Source organism: Thermobia domestica, chromosome 1, assembly GCF_964235325.1.
Source record: "Thermobia domestica chromosome 1, izTheDome1.hap1.1, whole genome shotgun sequence".
Classification (NCBI taxonomy): Eukaryota; Metazoa; Arthropoda; class Insecta; order Zygentoma; family Lepismatidae; genus Thermobia; species Thermobia domestica.
The window spans coordinates 52,716,738-52,741,247 of NC_137454.1; positions in this window are offsets into that span (position 1 = coordinate 52,716,738).

A 24,510-nucleotide genomic window follows, 5' to 3' on the forward strand; every position below is an offset into this window, starting at 1 on the left:
ATTCCTAATAATGCCCAAATCTCAAGTGCGTATTGGTACCCCTTCACTTTCAAGAATTCGACAAATTTGAATTTTGTAAATAAAATTCACGCAGGACATATCTTTACAAGGAATTCGATCCACCAGATAACCTCCATAATCTGAAAAACAAGGCACACGAAAACAAAACAACAAAAAACATATATTATATTTGTTTAGAATATATGAAGAAGCATGAATAAGTTCATAAGTTAGGTTAAGTTGCCTTCGATTACAGGATATTACTCCCCGCCACCAATCTATAACAGAATCTGGAATGTATGATTCGAGAGTACTATTCAAAAGACATCCGTGCACAAAAGCTAGTGCAATGCGAATGTTTAATTCAATTATGATTAATTCAAGTGGCAACAGTATAGTCTTCACTATGTATATAGTAGGCTTGCTGTAAATAAATGTATGTATATGTCAATATATATTTACTATACGTAAATCATTGTAATCATTTAGCCTGTGCACCTACTGTGCAGAATCAACTCGACAATGTGTTATTTGTAGACACCCGTTGTTAGAGTATAGAACTATATATTGGAATTAATATGTTAATGTTATCTGTTACAACGGTAAATATTAATTGCTTGTAAATTAGAAACGCACTTTCTTATTATACCATATGTCTCTATCTCAACTATGCGAGATTAGCTAAGTTGTTCTCTCTCTTTTCTATTTTATGCGACAGGAAATAAGATTTTTTTGCGTACTTATTCGCTTTGAGTGTTCTTATGTTCTTCAAAAGTAAATGAAGTCAGTATAAATTCAATAAAGGAATAGAATATTATGTATATAATATTATTGTATGGCATTGTATGTACCCTTATTAGTTTTCGTTAGCCTAGTATAAGTTGTTCCTTAGTTATATTAGGAACTCTCATTTTTATGATATGTGCAAATATAGGTTATAAATTTCATATACACTGACTACCTATCTTATTCAAGTAGTAGCCTACTACCTTTATAAGCAGGTGCAATTCATTATTAGTATTCTATTAGTAATCAATTCCATAATACTATTAGTATTATTTTACTCTAGAACATTATATAATGAAGCAGTGAGAACGTAGTTGTCATTTGAAAACAAAAACAAAGACAAGAAAAGAACACGAGCGACAACAATCTTAATTTTGTATAATCATGTTTTGCTTCCTTTTACAGATAAAAATCTCTATTAATTGCCATTGGTCGTAAGTAATTACGTCTTGTTTTGTTTGTATTATTGCAATGCAACATTATAGTATATTCTATATAAAGTATTATAGTTACATACATTATTGTATTACAAATATTGCAGATGGATGACGATTCACAATTCACCGTTTGCGTAAACACTATAGGTAGCCCCGAAATACCTGTGTACCCCCTCTTTATTTTTTTTCGTTGGCATGAATGTAGGTATAGTACTCTGTTACGAAGCTAGGATGACTTCTTTCCCCTTTACTTTTTTTCCGGCCTGATCCTGCAACGTTCTGTACCCTTTTTAAAGGTCTCCCTCTCCAATCAAGTATATGTTTTATGTATTTCATATTTATTAAATAAAATATTGTTATATACTTCATATTTGTTAAATCAAATATTGTTTCTTTTCTCAACGATCTTACTTCATAACAGTATTATCTTCTATTATATAATAATGTTCTCTTGCATAGTTTCTGCATTCCGGAAGTAAGTTATCTACTTCCTTACTCAACTGTTATCAGCACACACTCTTAGTTCTACTATTGGAACTAGGTCAAGTTCAATAGCAGCAACCTTACCAATAAGTTTTCATGCAATACTAATAATGCTAATACTAATAGTAATAATAATAACAGTGATAAAATACATATGATTTGTACTGTCATCTAAGTTAAATAGTAATACTAATGAGTATATATAAGCTATTCACTTTTCGATTCCCCGTCTAAATTACCATCGATCCCCACTTACTTAAATTCGTTACATTCAATTGAAGAATGTACATGTTACATAACAATTGCCCTCATTACTCTTCCTATAACAATTATTGTATAAAACAAGTATTACTTCCTATAACAAATATTATTTGAATACCTTCTTCTAATACCACTACTTTCATTGTGACTACTTGCATAGCTTCCTGTGCGTATTTCTTGTGCGCCCAATATTGGATACGCTCCCTCCTTACATTAGTGAGACTTTCTAATCATTGTAACTACCATTTACTATTGCAAAGAATTTTATTTTTATTTGCTCCAAATACTTTTTTCTTTTAATTTTGTTTCCTTACTATAAGTTCATTTTTTTTACTACTTGCTATATCTATATAAATTTTTATCAACATTTCGTTAGGAAATTCTGCTTATACTATGGTGTATCATATCAGTCTTTTAGTTAAATGAAGAATTTATTATTTATTTATTAGTTATTTAAATCTTTTAATTGAAAATGGTAAATTATAAATTAATCGTGTTCTATTCTATTTTTATGGATCTAATTGACTTCTGAGTGTGAGTTCTGTTCCTTGAAAAATGGAAGAATGCCTAAGAAGAGTAAAATGTGTAATTTGTAAAATTGGAAATAATTTGGAAATCCTTACTGTACTTCGGACATCAGGCTACAACTTCAGGAAGTATTTGTCTTTAATGGCGTATAGTGGTGTATTTAATTCAAAACGTGGCATTACATTCAAGTGTTAGAGTATTATACTATGTCAGAATATAGTTTCTAAGTTTCTACTTACCACTGGACACTTTTCCCATGGTAATCCATAGGTAGGATGCTGAAGTAAATCACGCCGACGCGATTATAATATTTCCAAAATGATTTAAATCCCTAACTACCCGTAGTATTAAACGCACTTTTATATTTTAGTAAGAATTCTTGTACTTGCATTCAATATGCATTTCTTACTTAAACAACACTCACACAAACACCTACATTACGATCACTTCGTGACTCTCAAGAATAAGAGTAACTACGATGTGCATGTCAATCCGCGAATTACCAACGTTTGACTACGTGGTCACAAGCTTTGCATAATACAAAATATCCGGCATCCACCCATCCGCTATTGGACCAGAAAGAATTGAGACACCTATTATTTTCCTTATATGATGTATGGTGTCATCCTTAGAACATTAACTCGAATAAGGAGTATCCAACCCGACACTTTATTTGTGAATTATGAACACTCAATAACACTCACAATTAAGCCCCTGATTCTTGTGGGTTCCAACAGTAAAAACAAAAAGGAATATAGCATTACTTCTTATTCAGTTGGAAATTTTGTAAATGTTTTCCTAGCTGAATTGGCACACGCTTCCTGTCTATGCAAATTGTAGACAGTAAACAGGAAATGCCTGCGGTTTTACCTAATCTAAGATTGCGAATAATCGCCTGTGGCAATATACTTTAATGCCAGCGAGAAGTTAGTAAAATGTGAATGATTAAAATTCTCTAATTGGCTAAATTCGGTATACCTGATAAAGGCCCACAACCTCAAGCGGAAGCAAGAACCACTAGGTGTGGAGATTCCAAATCTAACTAAGTATTGGTTCGATTCTCCGAAGTCCCCGACTAATAAACAAGGGATCCTTTTCCTTCCTCGCTCCTTTTGAATACACCTGTAAACTTTTAAAACGCACAAAAGAGGAGAAGGGAAAGAGAGAATTATTCAATATTTTGGAGGATTACTTAAAACGAAACAGGGTTCCAATAAACTTTAAATTCATGACATGTAGACTCAAGGCAACGTCTACGAGTAAACTCAATATTGAACTATTATTCGTTGTTTGTCACACTTAAAATAATATAACCTATAGTAAAGAGATAAATTAAAATTCAAGATCATAATATCAACAGTTTCACGGTAGTTACCCCTTGAATCTACATGAACTTAAATATTGGAAATTCATTATAATAAATTAACAAATCAATGGTAGTCAAACATTTTAATTCAACCCTTGTTGATATCTCGAATCCTTATGTAACCAAATCTCTACGAGCTATTTAACTGTAGAGATCTCTATTTAAACCCCATTACTAGTTGACGTTACTAATTACTCATTACTAATTACTTGGGGTGACTAAATTGTAATCATTCATTTATCTTTGTAAACAACGAAACAAGGCTGTTTTGCTATGTAATTACCACAATTTATGTATTGGCATATCTTCTTTTCCATTCATCTTAGGTGCCAATCTCTTCATCAATGGTTTTTATGTTCTCTTATGTTCTCTTATTTCATTCAATCACTTCATAAGCACAATATTGAAATTAAAATATGTGTGCAATGTAATGAAATAATGCAAACTATTGTGCTCCTGAGTATATTACATTGTTACTAATTATAACAATACTATTTCTTACTTACTTGTGTAGTGTTAAATTTCTAATGGGACCCTATTTCGTTGAATATGAGAAGGTACACATCTCACTAGATTGTAGTATTTAACGTACGTAATCGTATTGTTAAAGTTCAGAATTTGCCATTAGTGAATTTACTGTACTAAAGAAACTGAATTGAATTTAAGATAGTGTGCTGAACATTACAAAATCACCGTTAGAATGATAAAACGAACGGTTCTCTGTTATTGTTCAGTAGTCTAATTCACTCTCTGTCATTACTTTATTCTCTGTATATATTACAATTCCAATGCATTCCTTTTGCATATATTACAATTCCAATGAAATGTGGATGCTTGTCGGTAAGGTTTTTATGCAAGATTTTTTTTTAATAATTAATCTTTAGAACTGAGAACTGTTGGTTGTTAATGAACATTATGTAGGTTGTTCTCCTGTTGCATTCTTGCAATCGTAGCATTTATGATAATTGAGAAAATTGACTTTTTCTCTTAATGTAGCATGTTCAATATGTCATTGACTTTTCAACTTTAGTGTAATATTTAATTCAAGTGACTTCTTGCAAATTTTAGCACATTGAAATGTTGTTCATCTTTACTTTGATATAGTACATCAGTAATGTTATATGATGTGTCAAGCTAAAATATTTTTGCTAGTTGATGTTACTCATTCATAATCACTAAAATATTCTTGTTAGTGGATGTAACTCATTCATAATCAAATCTATTTCCATTTTAGTTGTGTTATGTGAAGGAACAGAGACACCATTTTGTTATAAACGTTCTCTGTATTATTGTTAAGAAAAGATGAAATGCGACTATGCTGACAACAGACTCATAAGTATACATAACCTATGCTTTCTTCACTTAGCGAAATTTTTTTTTTCAATATATTTTTTTTTTACGAGAGTCACTCTAAAAGTTTGGATATCTACGTTCCAGCTTCAACGCTCGTTTCTTGATGATTTTCGAGGTCGAAAATTATGAAGCAGTGGGAATGTGACGCTGAGTTCAAAAATATGGTTACATTGCTCTTTATTGAAGGAATTGAAAAAGATTATTTTGATTAATATGCATTTTAAAAGACATTTTTCTCTCTTTACTTGCTACAGCCTAGCAACAGAAAAAGGAAATACGTAAACCCTTCTGAAGGTGACTAATGTTGCTTTTGCTGCGCAATTTTGTAGGAAGTTTACATGTCAAAGGTTACTCATAGTCATCCTACAGGATACATAATCATGATTTTGGCAACGTGACATTAATATGTTGAAATTGGTTATATAGATATGTATCTATAGATAAGTCTAGAGGTCACGCTATTGAATTCTTCCGGCTGTGACAGTACACGTATGTACATGTGTGTCACGCCACGTATTTTGGGTGCGGCAGTCTCTAAGAGCCAATCAAAATGCAAAAGAGCAATAAGTTTCCATATTTGTGGAAATGATAAAACGGATGTACCGACGGATGTGAGGCTTGGGTGTCACCCTCGAGAATAATATAAAAGAGTGAACGGGTAGAGAAGATCACTTGTTCCGGTGCAAAGGTGCAGAGGTTCGAGACGTCGGTTGTGACCAGACAGAATCATCGTCAAAGTTTCTAAGAGTTACAAGAATACTACCATAAGGTATGTATAATCCCTTGTTGGATCATAAAATTCAAGTTTAGAGATGTCATGCGGTACTTCAAAATGAATTGTGTACCTACCATAAAACTTTCAAGATTAAGAACTGTTGTCACATACTTGTATTTCATCTTCCGTTTCTTCTAACTTAAATATTTCAATCTTTAGCCTGTCAATCAATATATATATAAGTTAGGTATCAATCTATCAAATGAACTATCAGATATTCCATTACTTTTGTTGAATCACTAAATCAAATGTTGTTATATATTACCATTTTAGTTATGTAATAAACTTACTTTTTATAAATAATGTTGTCATTCCCCTAGATTAATGTCATTCCCATGAAAATAATGGTGTAATTTAAGTATATTTCTTTGTGACATCCGCTACAGAATTAGCGTGAGCAGATCTCTACATTATGGTGGAATAAAACGAGCTAAATAATTAAAAAGAGTCTGCACATCGTCACAAAATGGGGGCTCGTCCAAAGCCTTTTCTTTCTTTTCCATTTTTCGGGACGAAAAATTTTGTAGTGCTGCTATGACATCTTTTTTTTTCTGTTTTTGTTTTATGTTTTGTTTTGGTATATTGTTCATAGTGCATTATACTTTAAGTAAATTATGTGAATTGTTGCAATTTTACCAATGTATTATTGTGGATTATAATGGCAATTAGTGATTGATTACATTACTCATAGTGAAATACCCCATATATATTTTTTTCTTTCTTTCCTTCGATAGAGAAAACGAAAATTTTAATTAATAATTCAAAATGTCTTTCCATTGGTTCCCCTTTTTAAACCTAAGAAATCTCCGCCGAAGTTTCATGCCTGGTATATTACAAAATCGGGTGAGGCAAATTGCAAATATTGTAGGAAATCTCTCGCTCAGAAAACTGCGCTCACGAAGACTTTGCGTTCCGAGTTATGTCCCATGGCAAAAGAAGCAACCGATTTGCCAGTGCAGCAGGCTAGTTTGCCAGTAGCTAGTTCGCCTACTTCTCTTGAACCGCGGATAGATCATCCACAGCAGTATAGTTTACCAGATCCTGTGGATAGGCAACCGATAACGAAAACGCAACGTTTTAAGGAAAATCTGGCTAAGTTTGAAGAAACTTGTAATAAAATGTCATCCTTGACTCCTTTGGACAGTACACAATATAAACCAGTGGTCGCGAAACGGACAATTTTTCTTAAGCCAGAACAACTGACTAACCCTTCTAATGAAGATGCAGTTAGTTCTTCCGAAGAATCCTCTGGTATTATGACGAGTGATTTTGAGTTTGATCCTAGGTTTGTGTCAACACCTTTAAAGACAGAAGAACAGCTTCAAGTAGTTGCTTCCGAAGCGGGTGAGGATGAAGTTTATTTTCCATTTGATATACCGCCTTATGTGGGCGAACCCTTGAAAGGTGAACTCCTAGAAATTTCACCACCTGAATCATGTAAACCTGACTCCGATTACAAATTTAAAGAACTGGCAAAGAAGGAGCTATATCAGGAAAAGACTGCACATGACGTACTAACACCAAGTCCTTTCTCATATGAATCAAGTGAAGAATTCAAAGATTTTGCAAATGACAAACCTTGTATAGAAAATCTAAGCTTTCCTAAATATCCGCAAGTTGCTTCTCACCCTCCTCAAATGAAATATTCCCCCACTGTCGATAACGCACTTGAATTTTTGTTATATAATAATATTAGGCAAGAAATTTTAAATAATCATGAAGTGAAACTCCCTCAGAGGATTCATTACCCTTGGACGAGAATAAGGCAATAGAAGTTAATTCACCCCCTCCGAAAGAACCCCAAGTAGAAAATAGACAAAACCTTGATGAATCAAGTGCAAGAGAAGAAAATGGAGATCGAGTAGCCAGTGTACCGGTATTGAAATTGCCGAAATTTAAAGGAAGTCCTAAAGACTCTATTACTAGATTCCTTGATGAATATCAGACCATAGTCGAGAGATATGATCATAATTTGGCAAACTAATTGAAGAAATATGTGTCTACTTCTCCCGAAGGTTGGCCTCTATTTGTTAGAACTGCTTGTTACGCTTATAATACTGCGAGACACGAACACCATCCTTATTCTCCTTTTGAATTGGTGTTTGGTAGAAAGGCTGTAGTAGGTATCGAAGTCGAGACACCATGTCGAACCCTGTATGGGAAACTCGTGAAAAAGAATCTTGGTCGTATAAGAAAACTAGCTCAAAAGACCTTAATTAGTCAGCAGTAAAAACAAAAGCAAAAAAAAAATTGATAAGTGTAGGAAAGCCCATACGTAAAAAGAAAATGATTTAGTGTTCATTAGAAATTTGGCAACTAAGCCGGGGTTATTTCTTAAATGTAAACGAGGAAGATCAGCCAAAGAAAGTTAATGTTGAATGAATGAAATTATATTATCTAAGTTCTCTAGTTCCAAACCTGATCGATTTTGTTAGATCATCCCACACTGCATAGTCAAATTAAAAATGTTATTTTAATAAGTTATTGCGATAGGCGTAGGAACATCTAACGTGAAATTCAATGTTGATGCAGGCTTTCTGAAAGAAATGTTATGTTAATACATAACTAAATCAATCAATAAATAAATAAGTAAATAGGTACCTAACCAATTAAGTAAATACATCTATGTGTATAGGAAGGAATAAATAGAGAAAAGAGTAGTATAGAGAAGTACAAGATATGGTCGGAAATCCATATATGGTCGGAAACCCTGCCACAAAAGAATAAAAAGAAAAGAGAATAATAAGAAAATATATATATATACAACTAAGGAAACAGTTTGATTCCTTGCGTAGGTATTATATTCCTGGTGTTGACAGACAGACCGATGGCCAGACAGACAGACAGACAAAAAAAACACCAAGAGGAAGAAGACGAGAGAAGTGGATAGATACACAAAAGTTAAATTCTATTTATTAAAAGTAAAACTTCCGTTAGAAGGATTGAAAATCGCAGTAATGAGAATATTAAAAAGAGAATAAGAATATATTAAGAGAATAAGAATATAAAAGAGAATAAGAAAAAATAGGATACGCCTTCGTATTTTATACGTCCAGATAGGCTTTTGCCTTCGCAGCCTCCGCTAAGCTTGGTGAACCATTGTCTTATGGCAAGACGGAATAAAACACCTCATGAACGTTTTCGAATTAAGTATGCAGTTCTAAGAGTATGTACTAAACTATATTTTAATATGAGTGGAAACGACATATATGAAAAGGTTTGGACCCCCGTGCTTTGGAAATTATCTTTACTCGTGAGCCAGGTCGTGTGTAAATGAAGTTAAGAGACTACTTAAATTGTATGAATCTGCTAAGGTTCAAGCAGGTTTACGTGCCCTCTCTAATGCTCCCTTGGAGCTCCATAATGTGGAATGTAGTCAACCAAAGTTAAAATCAATCGACAGAGTGTATTGATAAATCGTGGAGAACATGATACTAGAATAATAACGGTCGTGGTAAAAGAGGTTATTATAATAATAGAGGTCAGCCGTATAATAGAGGGACGACATTCTAGAAGACGCCTTAATAGGGAGAGACAGAACAATAATGTAGGTAGAACTTAAAATGTAGAAATTCCTAATAATGCCCAAATCTCAAGTGCGTATTGGTACCCCTTCACTTTCAAGAATTCGACAAATTTGAATTTTGTAAATAAAATTCACGCAGGACATATCTTTACAAGGAATTCGATCCACCAGATAACCTCCATAATCTGAAAAACAAGGCACACGAAAACAAAACAACAAAAAACATATATTATATTTGTTTAGAATATATGAAGAAGCATGCATAAGTTCATAAGTTAGGTTAAGTTGTCTTCGATTACGGGATATTACTCCCCGTCACCAATCTATAACAGAATCTGGAATGTATAATTCGAGAGTACTATTCAAAAGACATCCGTGCACAAAAGCTAGTGCAATGCGAATGTTTAATTCAATTATGATTAATTCAAGTGGCAACAGTATAGTCTTCACTATGTATATAGTAGGCTTGCTGTAAATAAATGTATGTATATGTCAATATATATTTACTATACGTAAATCATTGTAATCATTTAGCCTGTGCACCTACTGTGCAGAATCAACTCGACAATGTGTTATTTGTAGACACCCGTTGTTAGAGTATAGAACTATATATTGGAATTAATATGTTAATGTTATATGTTACAACGGTAAATATTAATTGCTTGTAAATTAGAAACGCACTTTCTTATTATACCATATGTCTCTATCTCAACTATGCGAGATTAGCTAAGTTGTTCTCTCTCTTTTCTATTTTATGCGACAGGAAATAAGATTTTTTTGCGTACTTATTCGCTTTGAGTGTTTTTATGTTCTTCAAAAGTAAATGAAGTCAGTATAAATTCAATAAAGGAATAGAATATTATGTATATAATATTATTGTATGGCATTGTATGTACCCTTATTAGTTTTCGTTAGCCTAGTATAAGTTGTTCCTTAGTTATATTAGGAACTCTCATTTTTATGATATGTGCAAATATAGGTTATAAATTTCATATACACTGACTACCTATCTTATTCAAGTAGTAGCCTACTACCTTTATAAGCAGGTGCAATTCATTATTAGTATTCTATTAGTAATCAATTCCATAATACTATTAGTATTATTTTACTCTAGAACATTATATAATGAAGCAGTGAGAACGTAGTTGTCATTTGAAAACAAAAACAAAGACAAGAAAAGAACACGAGCGACAACAATCTTAATTTTGTATAATCATGTTTTGCTTCCTTTTACAGATAAAAATCTCTATTAATTGCCATTGGTCGTAAGTAATTACGTCTTGTTTTGTTTGTATTATTGCAATGCAACATTATAGTATATTCTATATAAAGTATTATAGTTACATACATTATTGTATTACAAATATTGCAGATGGATGACGATTCACAATTCACCGTTTGCGTAAACACTATAGGTAGCCCCGAAATACCTGTGTACCCCCTCTTTATTTTTTTTCATTGGCATGAATGTAGGTATAGTACTCTGTTACGAAGCTAGGATGACTTCTTTCCCCTTTACTTTTTTTCCGGCCTGATCCTGCAACGTTCTGTACCCTTTTTAAAGGTCTCCCTCTCCAATCAAGTATATGTTTTATGTATTTCATATTTATTAAATAAAATATTGTTATATACTTCATATTTGTTAAATCAAATATTGTTTCTTTTCTCAACGATCTTACTTCATAACAGTATTATCTTCTATTATGTAATAATGTTCTCTTGCATAGTTTCTGCATTCCGGAAGTAAGTTATCTACTTCCTTACTCAACTGTTATCAGCACACACTCTTAGTTCTACTATTGGAATTAGGTCAAGTTCAATAGCAGCAACCTTACCCATAAGTTTTCATGCAATACTAATAATGCTAATACTAATAGTAATAATAATAACAGTGATAAAATACATATAATTTGTACTGTCATCTAAGTTAAATAGTAATACTAATGAGTATATATAAGCTATTCACTTTTCGATTCCCCGTCTAAATTACCATCGATCCCCACTTACTTAAATTCGTTACATTCAATTGAAGAATGTACATGTTACATAACAATTGCCCTCATTACTCTTCCTATAACAATTATTGTATAAAACAAGTATTACTTCCTATAACAAATATTATTTGAATACCTTCTTCTAATACCACTACTTTCATTGTGACTACTTGCATAGCTTCCTGTGCGTATTTCTTGTGCGCCCAATATTGGATACGCTCCCTCCTTATATTAGTGAGACTTTCTAATCATTGTAACTACCATTTACTATTGCAAAGAATTTTATTTTTATTTGCTCCAAATACTTTTTTCTTTTAATTTTGATTCCTTACTATAAGTTCATTTTTTACTACTTGCTATATCTATATAAATTTTTATCAACATTTCGTTAGGAAATTCTGCTTATACTATGGTGTATCATATCAGTCTTTTAGTTAAATGAAGAATTTATTATTTATTTATTAGTTATTTAAATCTTTTAATTGAAAATGGTAAATTATAAATTAATCGTGTTCTATTCTATTTTTATGGATCTAATTGACTTCTGAGTGTGAGTTCTGTTCCTTGAAAAATGGAAGAATGCCTAAGAAGAGTAAAATTTGTAATTTGTAAAATTGGAAATAATTTGGAAATCCTTACTGTACTTCGGACATCAGGCTACAACTTCAGGAAGTAATTGTCTTTAATGGCGTATAGTGGTGTATTTAATTCAAAACGTGGCATTACATTCAAGTGTTAGAGTATTATACTATGTCAGAATATAGTTTCTAAGTTTCTACTTACCACTGGACACTTTTCCCATGGTAATCCATAGGTAGGATGCTGAAGTAAATCACGCCGACGCGATTATAATATTTCCAAAATGATTTAAATCCCTAACTACCCGTAGTATTAAACGCACTTTTATATTTTAGTAAGAATTGTACTTGCATTCAATATGCATTTCTTACTTAAACAACACTCACACAAACACCTACATTACGATCACTTCGTGACTCTCAAGAATAAGAGTAACTACGATGTGCATGTCAATCCGCGAATTACCAACGTTTGACTACGTGGTCACAAGCTTTGCATAATACAAAATATCCGGCATCCACCCATCCGCTATTGGACCAGAAAGAATTGAGACACCTATTATTTTCCTTATATGATGTATGGTGTCATCCTTAGAACATTAACTCGAATAAGGAGTATCCAACCCGACACTTTATTTGTGAATTATGAACACTCAATAACACTCACAATTAAGCCCCTGATTCTTGTGGGTTCCAACAGTAAAAACAAAAAGGAATATAGCATTACTTCTTATTCAGTTGGAAATTTTGTAAACGTTTTCCTAGCTGAATTGGCACACGCTTCCTGCCTATGCAAATTGTAGACAGTAAACAGGAAATGCCTGCGGTTTTACCTAATCTAAGATTGCGAATAATCGCCTGTGGCAATATACTTTAATGCCAGCGAGAAGTTAGTAAAATGTGAATGATTAAAATTCTCTAATTGGCTAAATTCGGTATACCTGATAAAGGCCCACAACCTCTAGCGGAAGCAAGAACCACTAGGTGTGGAGATTCCAAATCTAACTAAGTATTGGTTCGATTCTCCGAAGTCCCCGACTAATAAACAAGGGATCCTTTTCCTTCCTCGCTCCTTTTGAATACACCTGTAAACTTTTAAAACGCACAAAAGAGGAGAAGGGAAAGAGAGGATTATTCAATATTTTGGAGGATTACTTAAAACGAAACAGGGTTCCAATAAACTTTAAATTCATGACATGTAGACTCAAGGCAACGTCTACGAGTAAACTCAATATTGAACTATTATTCGTTGTTTGTCACACTTAAAATAATATAACCTATAGTAAAGAGATAAATTAAAATTCAATATCATAATATCAACAGTTTCACGGTAGTTACCCCTTGAATCTACATGAACTTAAATATTGGAAATTCATTATAATAAATTAACAAATCAATAGTAGTCAAACATTGTAATTCAACCCTTGTTGATATCTCGAATCCTTATGTAACCAAATCTCTACGAGCTATGTAACTGTAGAGATCTCTATTTAAACCCCATTACTAGTTGACGTTACTAATTACTCATTACTAATTACTTGGGGTGACTAAATTGTAATCATTCATTTATCTTTGTAAACAACGAAACAAGGCTGTTTTGCTATGTAATTACCACAATTTATGTATTGGCATATCTTCTTTTCCATTCATCTTAGGTGCCAATCTCTTCATCAATGGTTTTTATGTTCTCTTATGTTCTCTTATTTCATTCAATCACTTCATAAGCACAATATTGAAATTAAAATATGTGTGCAATGTAATGAAATAATGCAAACTATTGTGCTCCTGAGTATATTACATTGTTACTAATTATAACAATACTATTTCTTACTTACTTGTGTAGTGTTAAATTTCTAATGGGACCCTATTTCGTTGAATATGAGAAGGTACACATCTCACTAGATTGTAGTATTTAACGTACGTAATCGTATTGTTAAAGTTCAGAATTTGCCATTAGTGAATTTACTGTACTAAAGAAACTGAATTGAATTTAAGATAGTGTGCTGAACATTACAAAATCACCGTTAGAATGATAAAACGAACGGTTCTCTGTTATTGTTCAGTAGTCTAATTCACTCTCTGTCATTACTTTATTCTCTGTATATATTACAATTCCAATGCATTCCTTTTGCATATATTACAATTCCAATGAAATGTGGATGCTTGTCGGTAAGGTTTTTATGCAAGATTTTTTTTAATAATTAATCTTTAGAACTGAGAACTGTTGGTTGTTAATGAACATTATGTAGGTTGTTCTCCTGTTGCATTCTTGCAATCGTAGCATTTATGATAATTGAGAAAATTGACTTTTTCTCTTAATGTAGCATGTTCAATATGTCATTGACTTTTCAACTTTAGTGTAATATTTAATTCAAGTGACTTCTTGCAAATTTTAGCACATTGAAATGTTGTTCATCTTTACTTTGATATAGTACATCAGTAATGTTATATGATGTGTCAAGCTAAAATATTTTTGCTAGTTGATGTTACTCATTCATAATCACTAAATATTCTTGTTAGTGGATGTAACTCATTCATAATCAAATGTATTTCCATTTTAGTTGTGTTATGTGAAGGAACAGAGACACCATTTTGTTATAAACGTTCTCTGTATTATTGTTAAGAAAAGATGAAATGCGACTATGCTGACAACAGACTCATAAGTATACATAACCTATGCTTTCTTCACTTAGCGAAATTTTTTTTTCAATATAATTTTTTTACGAGAGTCACTCGAAAAGTTTGGATATCTACGTTCCAGCTTCAACGCTCGCTTCTTGATGATTTTCGAGGTCGAAAATTATGAAGCAGTGGGAATGTGACGCTGAGTTCAAAAATATGGTTACATTGCTCTTTATTGAAGGAATTGAAAAAGATTATTTTGATTAATATGCATTTTAAAAGACATTTTTCTCTCTTTACTTGCTACAGCCTAGCAACAGAAAAAGGAAATACGTAAACCCTTCTGAAGGTGACTAATGTTGCTTTTGCTGCGCAATTTTGTAGGAAGTTTACATGTCAAAGGTTACTCATAGTCATCCTACAGGATACATAATCATGATTTTGGCAACGTGACATTAATATGTTGAAATTGGTTATATAGATATGTATCTATAGATAAGTCTAGAGATCACGCTATTGAATTCTTCCGGCTGTGACAGTACACGTATATACATGTGTGTCACGCCACGTATTTTGGGTGCGGCAGTCTCTAAGAGCCAATCAAAATGCAAAAGAGCAATAAGTTTCCATATTTGTGGAAATGATAAAACGGATGTACCGACGGATGTGAGGCTTTGGTGTGACCCTCGAGAATAATATAAAAGAGTGAACGGGTAGAGAAGATCACTTGTTCCGGTGCAAAGGTGCAGAGGTTCGAGACGTCGGTTGTGACCAGACAGAATCATCGTCAAAGTTTCTAAGAGTTACAAGAATACTACCATAAGGTATGTATAATCCCTTGTTGCATCATAAAATTCAAGTTTAGAGATGTCATGCGGTACTTCAAAATGAATTGTGTGCCTACCATAAAACTTTCAAGATTAAGAACTGTTGTCACATACTTGTATTTCATCTTCCGTTTCTTCTAACTTAAATATTTCAATCTTTAGCCTGTCAATCAATATATATATAAGTTAGGTATCAATCTATCAAATGAACTATCAGATATTCCATTACTTTTGTTGAATCACTAAATCAAATGTTGTTATATATTACCATTTTAGTTATGTAATAAACTTACTTTTTATAAATAATGTTGTCATTCCCCTAGATTAATGTCATTCCCATGAAAATAATGGTGTAATTTAAGTATATTTCTTTGTGACATCCGCTACAGAATTAGCGTGAGCAGATCTCTACATTATGGTGGAATAAAACGAGCTAAATAATTAAAAAGAGTCTGCACATCGTCACAAGATATTATGCAACTAGATATGATAAAAGTTTTGGAATACAACCATATGATGAGGATGGGAAAATTATACATATGATAGGAAATGCGGAAGTTATAATTCATGGTGATGATTTAGTTATTAATAATCGACATTATACAGGAACAGAAGGTTTATGGGAATTATTGACAAAACATATTCCAACAAATTATAATGATGATGATCTAGAAAAATATAAACAAATAGTACTTGATTCTAGTGTTGCATTTCATAATAATGATCCGAATACAAGAAAACAAAAATCTAGTAAAGGTAAAAAATATAAAGAAATTATCAAACCTACTTTGGATGAATATATAAAACCAACAACACCTTCAAAAAACACCAAAATCTGGAGAAGGAATAAAGGTATATAACGCATTATCAAAAGAATACATATGGATGGATGATGAGAGAAAACTGATTGATCGCTTGATTGTTATTGATGGGGAAGAAAAATCTGGAAATGATAACTTTTATAATGAGAAAGTAGGTATTATGGATATGATTAATTCTAAACTTGCACAATTTATACCTAATGATCCAAAAGGTATAGGTTATTTGATAAAGATATTGAATACGTTGCCACCAAAATTTTGGAATAGTGAAAAGTATGGAAAAGGATTAGTAAATGATTTGATTAATAAACTTCCATTTGAGTTGCATATTCCAGGTTTTAGATTTTGCGGTCCGGGTACAAAACTTCAAGAAAGATTAGAAAGAGGTGATAAAGGTATAAATGCATTAGACGAAGCTTGTAAAGAACATGATATATACTATAGGGATAATAAAGATACAGAATCAAGACATATTGCAGATAAGGAATTAGAAAATAAAGCTTGGGAAAGAGTTTTTGCTAAAGATGCTAATTTAATAACTGAAAACTACCTGCTCTTGGAACTGCTTTAGTGATGAATACAAAATTAAGATTTGGTTTAGGTTTATAAGTAAGATTTGGTTTAGGTTTATAAATATTTTTAGATTTAGGTTTATATGTACTTTTTATGGAAATGTTTTCATAAAAAGCTTTTAATTATATAATAAATATGCAGTTAAAGGGTTTTACATTTACGATTCCTAATGAGGAACTTAAACAATTAAATATAGATCACATTTTAACTAACAAACAACTCAAACAAAAGGAAGCAAAACTAAGTAAAGGACAATGTGTGTCTCTAACTCTTTCTATACCACAACTTAAGAAAATAAACAAAGAAATGAAGGCAAATGATAATAAAGTTGATTATGGTAGTTTTATATTTACTATTCCAACGATTTTAGCTTTAATAGGTGCTCTTGGTTCTGTTGCTGGAGGTGCGGCTGCTATTGCTAAGACTGTAGATGATGCAAAAAAGAATAAAATGGAATTAGAGGAACAAAAGCGACATAACTTAGCAATGGAAGAAAAACAAGGTGGTAGGCTTTCAAAAAACGTAAACTCCAAAACAGTAAAGGAAAAGAAGAAATTAAACCTTTAAGTAATTTAGACCTAATACAGCTTGTGTAAAAACTTAAGATAAGAAACTTTAGAGGTGTATTTATGAGTGATGAATTGCCTAAACATCCAAGGAAGAATGAGTGTGGTATTGTTAATTTTGATACGTCTAAAAATATAGGAACGCATTGGATTTGTTATTGGAAAAAAGGAAATAGAAAGTATGTGTTTGATTCATTTGGAGGTAATCAGCCAAAAACACTCGTAAAATATCTTGGTCATAATATAGAGTACAATAGCAGCCGTATACAACATTTTAACGAGATAATTTGTGGACATTTATGCATTACAGTGTTAAAAATGTTTACAGATGGGTATAGTTTTTCAGAAATTATTAGTCAGGTGAATAGAAATAAGGATATTTGGAGAAGTTATATTTAAGTTTTTATGGGCTTATTTTATGGGCTTAATTCATAAAACGATTACAAATATTTTTATAATAAATATGGATAAGATAGAATCATATGAATTACAATCCTTTAAACCTAATCAAAAAACAATCGAGAATTTAAATAAGCCAAACAAGTCTATTGAATTTGATATTGACGTGGGTGATGGCTTCATACATCCTTATTATGCTGATATTTATGTAACCTTTGAAATTAAAGGTAGAGATGTTGATGGAGAATATACTACTGGTCAAAATATTAAACTTATTAATAATTTCTTCCCACATTTGTTTTCTCAAATTCAAGTTAGTAAGCATGGACAGATATTAGATATTATAGATTATCCTGGCTTAACTTCAACAGCTGTAAACACATGTACGATTTCAAAACCAGAGGCAAATCACTATGATGAATGTGGATGGGAAGGAATTACGTGGGCAAGAACAGATGAAGAAATAGTGTTTTTGTTCAGACTTTTGCCAGCATTTTGTTCAGATTTTAAAGATATTATGTGGAAAGGAGGATTGAAATATACATTTAAAAGAAGTGGTTCTGATGATAATGCATTTGCTATTTGGAAAACAAAAAAGCAGGATGGAACATATGAGAATGATCAACCGCATCCAGGTAAAATTAAGATTATAAATATGGAGTTAAGAATGCCTATTGTTAATTATGAACCTAACTATGCCACCTTGTTAAGATCTAATATGTTAAAAGAAGGTAAGATTCCTATTTCATTTAACACGTATCAATGTTTACAGAAATCAGTTACAGGCAAATATTTAGAATTCGATTTAACCACACAATTTAACTCAAGTGAATTTAATATGCCTAATTTTGTAATTGCCTTTTTCCAAACTGATAGAAATGATAATCAAGAAAGAGATTCAAGCTATTTTGATCATTGTAAAGTTCAGAATATCCATTTTCGTAATTCTAGAAATGAATCTTTCCCATTAGAATCTTTAAACTTAGATTTTGCAAAACATAAGTATTTGAAAGTTTATGAAATGTACACTTTATATAAGCGAGTTACAATTGGAAATACTGAGATGTTTCATTATCCTAAAGAGTTTTTAGAAAATAGGCCGATGTTCGTAATTAACACAAGCAAGCATAAATCAGTAACTGTAAGTGATAGAACTAGTTTGAAACTGACTGTAAATTTTGAAAGCGATGTACCAGATAAAACAATTTGCTATGTTGTTATGATTGGTAAGAAAAATTTAGAGTATGATGTTGCGAAAGAAAAAATAATTGAGAAGATATAACCCAATTATATGTTTATTAGATTTGTTTAGTTTGTAAGTGTTTTTTATGACAATATCATAAAAACTTATATAATAAAATGACTATTCCAGATAACATTCCACGTGAGAATTTAATTGTGTTAATTGAAGATACTATATTAAATCTTGAGAAGTTATTAATGAAAAACAAAAGGAAGTTTAAGGGAATAAAATGTGTTTATACTACTCTTATTACGTTATCAATTCTATTATCAGCTTCTACAGGGTTCATCAATGTATTTATTCCTGTTACAGTGTATTCAATTATTACAACTGCATTTGCTTCGGCTTCTGCTGTTATCCCTGGTCTATCAACACGGTTTAATATAGCTTCAAAGAAAGAATATTATAAAAATATGGTGAATCGAATTGGGTTGTTTAAAGATGAGCTTAATGTAATTAAGCTCATGAATGGTGAATTAACAGATGAAAATGTAAGAGATATTGTTAACAGAATCAATGACATACTTAACGAAATTCGAGATTATTAGGAAAAAAATTCTATATAATAAATACGATGGCGAGTCATATTGAACTTTTAAATAAACTTGGAAGTCTTGAACAAAAACAGGTTATTGGATTAAGAGAATTAGAATTAAATACAGAATATAAGATTGTGAAAATGGAAAAGATTAAAACAAAGTTTGGAAAGAGTATTTTAGTTGAATGTGAAGAGTTTAAGGTATTTCTTCCACCTATATTTACAAAACACTTAACAGATAAAATGATTGATGAGATCGTTAAAGATGGAATAAAAATCAAATACCTGGTTTAAAAGATAATTATCCAACTGTTGAGTTCTGTATGTGAATCCAAAAAAATAATAAAAATGATCAAAAATATGTCGTCAGAAGTAAAAAATGGAGTGAATAGAATGGATCCTCAAAAGAAATTTATACTTACTAATAATTTCAATGTAATTGTGAAAAATGTGCAGACCGAAGTTCAAGTAGTTTTTGATATTAATGGTTGTCTATTCAGTTTGAACTATGATCAGTGGACAGAGTTTAAGAAGTCATTGTTTCCTATTGAGAACGAGGTTAGCAGAAGATTCCATTATCAATATCCGAACTTGTAACTGTCTATATACTAATTTGTAACTATTATGTAATTATGTAGAATTTAGTTAACTTTTATGGTAACATCATAAAAGTGTTTTTTAATTTTATTTTACTAGATTTAGTGATTTTTTTTTATTTTTTAACCATATTTAGTGATTTTTTGTAACTAGAGTTAGTAATAGAATGCATTAGAAGTTATTATGAGTAAGATAGAAGTTATTTGAGATGTGATAGAAGTTATTTGGGATAGGGAGTGCGCTGCAAATTATTAGGGGGTAGATTAGAAGTTATTAGAGATGATAGGGTGACATATAGTTAAAATGGGCTAATAATAAATTTGTCTGCAGAATCCCCATTATCTATCTACTTGTCTAGATAGATGACTGCCTACTACATTTTACGATCCTGTTCAACTTTCGGCGGTCTCTGTCAGTCAACAGACGAAGTCGGACTGTGCGCTTTTGTGCTGCACGTGTCCCGTTATGTTTCCACTTCAAAATCACATCAGACGCAGTGTACCTAGGGATGTTTAGGAGTGCGGAAATCTCGCCTATAGACTTTTGACACAAGTGACACCCAATCACCTGACTATATTCGAAGGGCATAGTCCGTGAGAAGGGCATCATTCTGCTTTCTCAAGATGTTTAATGACTACTGATGTCGCTGGTAATGAGTACCTGGCAGTAGGTGCGAGCACAATGCATCTAATATGAAAAATGGATGTTTTTGGGGGTGTCCGGATACTTTTGTTCTTATAGTATATATATACGGAAACACCATAAGACACGTCATAAATCTTTTCCATATGAAAATATAAAGCCGCAAAAAGCTGAGAATAGAAGTTTGTTAATTTTACTTCCAAATTATGGAAAGATTTTGACTCCAAATTCTGTACGATTCTTTTGCTTACCTAAGGCACGAAAACCTCATAGACGTAACCTGTGATATGAGTGTGTATTGTACATTGTGACATTTGTTATCTGATTTTGATTGAGAAACATCAGTTTTAAATACTAATCTTTGGTCATTGTGATGAAAGATATCTTCCAGCTTCTGGGATTGCTCGAATTGCAGTTTGAGTTGCAATTCTCTTTCTTTGTTTTTCATTAGCGGAAGTGAAATATCCTGTCCTTGTCTCTATGAATTTATATTTTCATTATATTGCATGTTTGTTAATAGTTACATATTACTTTTGTTTGCTAAAAGGGCTCTAATAATTTCTTAATTTGTTTAGTCTTCATTAGATGTCATAGTGTCCTAACATTAGTAAAAGTATAAAAACACAAATGTTTCCATAATCTGAACTTATTTATCCATATCTTGAATTGAAACAGTTTTGAAATATTAAATATAGCTGTCTAGACTAACTGTAGTTGTCACAACAACTAGTAAACATTTGTATCTATCGTATGTATACGAACAAACTTGGTTTTAAAGCATAATCCATTCCTTATCAATAGTGCTGTAGGAATCTCAAACGGAATATTCGAATTTTCAACGGAATTAATTTTCTGAATTTTGGACTTTTCTGAATTCCGGGTTTTTCCAAATTCCAGAAATTTTCTCGAATTCCAGAAGGAGATATTTCCGATTACAGAAAATTTTGGCCATCTCTAATAGAAATATATAAAATAGTTTATATATTAGAAAATATTATAGTTGGTTACTGAAGACCCTTTGGCTCTACACATAATAATTTTATATCAAGATCGTAACAAATTGTACTGTAATACAATATTATTTCCTGGCAAGAATATCAATAGTAATTGTCATCTTCCGTGACTCGAAATTGAATTAAGTATGCATTGGTAATATTACCCAACTTATTAACAGTTATGCTATTGGCAGCCAATTAGTCTATATTTATCCACCGTTTTATCACTTCGACATCAACAGAAGTTACTGTAGGTTACTCTAGAGACAATGAAATAAATCGGTTACTCTAGAGACACAAGTAGAAAAGTGCATGTATGCGTATGAGCTAATAGCTTAAACAACTGTTATCACCTTTGGTATATATACAAGTCACAAATGTTTCCAAGAAGCTCCTTTGGGATGATCTATTGGCTAACACGAATTCGAATTTGTAGTTAACAACCCTTCGCAACTATTTAACTATTCACAATTCATAGAATCCAATTTGCCTAAGCGCTGCGAGACCAATGTGGTTACAACAGGATATATTTATCTGCCAGGCATTGAGTTATACATTTCTTAGAATTACACTAATTTTTTGATGTATGAATATCACTAATAATTTAACTAATATTTCAGTAATACTATTCTTGATTAACTTTTCAATATTTATTTAAAATTTATGCATTTCCAATGCTCACTAACCTGTTCTTCCCATCTGATACAAGGTACAATTGCATACTTCAATCATTTTCTCAGCTTGGCATTGTACTTTACAAGCAGAAAGACTATAATACTTGAAGGCCCATAGTCCTTGAATTTCTTCTGGAAAACGGCATTTCCTTGTTGGAGGGCTCAATTCACGAATTTTGTTATCAGTGATGGATGATTTTAATTTGAAATCCTTAGGGAGAATTTGTTGCGCAAAATTGCTGAAGTCGAATGGTTTTGCTTTAGTGCTATCAAACACATCATATTTATCTAATACTTGGATCATCTGTAAAGTGATTAAGTGCACGTAATTATAATAATATAGATGTATTTATTAAACTTAAGTACAGAGTGAGTCAAAAGTCCTTGGACACCTGAATACATTTGAAAATCGACGGGAAAAGTAAAACGTGATATTGGGAACAGATGTTTGATGAGGGGCCGCAACTTTTAGAGTGTTTGTCATTCATGGCCGCCATCTTGAAATCCGCCATCTTAGATTCAAGTCATTTTTTTAAAAATGGGAAAGAGGTGTATGAAACATCAAATAACACTAGCTCGAGCTCAGGAATTTAGTGTTGTAATTTCTTTTTGTTTTCCATCTTGTAAAGTTCAGAAGTAATTAATGAACAAAAGTGGGAAATTACCTTGATACAGAATGGTGCAACACATGTACTACGTGTTTTCCATCCCGTGCAATGCTGTAATCGCCGCAACCACTCTGACTGCACCCGGAGCAGAATGTCTCCTGGAATTTTGGCACAGGCTTGTTGGATGCGTTCCTCCAGGTGTTTTAAATCACGGATTGTATCAGGATACCCTATATGCTTAAGATGTCCCCATAGTTAAAAATCAAAGGGATCTGGGCGGCCACTCAACGGGACCACGGCGACCAATCCGTTTACCTGGCAATTGTTCATCCAACCATTCACGTTCACCAAGACCATAACGTGGAGGAGCTCCATCGTGCTGAAAAAAATGGGAAAATGCCGTCAGCGTCCAGTTTGGCAGAGAACACAATGTCCTGCAGCAGCATGAGATACTGTGGTAAAATTAAGATGTTGTAAATGAAAAATGGCCGAATGATGCGGGTGTCCCATATGACACAACACACCATCACCTTCACCGGACTCGGGTTCCCCGCTCAAAGCGAAATACGCCTCGTCGCTGAACAGTATGCCCTTGGCAAATGCAGGATCTAGTTCGTGTTGTTCAGTCGCTCACATGAAGAACTCCAACCGGCGATCAGGGTCATCCTCGTTCAGTTTATGTTGCATGTGCAGCTTGTAAGGATGCCACTGATTGGTGTGAAATATCCGGACAAGGGATGATTGGCTTATTGCACGTGATAGATACACACGACGGGAACTTCGTTTAGGACTATTCACAAACGACGGAACAACCGCCGTTGCAGCTTTCTCATTGGTTTCAGTCTTTGGTCACCCATCACGAGCACTATCTAGAACAGAGCCCGTCTCCAGGAATTTGGTGATCACGTAAGCCACAGTGCTGTGCGATACCGGTTCTCTGTCTGGGTGCCGTCTGTTGTTGTCAGTTGCTATTGTTCGATAGCTGCGTTCCCCTGACATAAGGATGATTTCGATCTTGTCTACACGTGTCAGACCCGTTTTAGATCACCTGGAACAAAGTGAGAACTGGGCCAGTATCAAGGTAATTTCTCACCTTTGAATATTAATACCTTCTACACTGAACAAGATAGAAAAAGCAAATTGCATCACTAAATTCCTGAGCTCAAGCCAGTGTTATTTGATGTGTCATACAGCCCCATTCCCATTTAAAAGAAATGACTTGAATCCAAAATGGCGGGTTTCAAGATGGCGGCCATGAAATACATACACTCCAAAGTTGCGGCCCCTCATCAGAACCCTGTTCTCATCATCACTATTT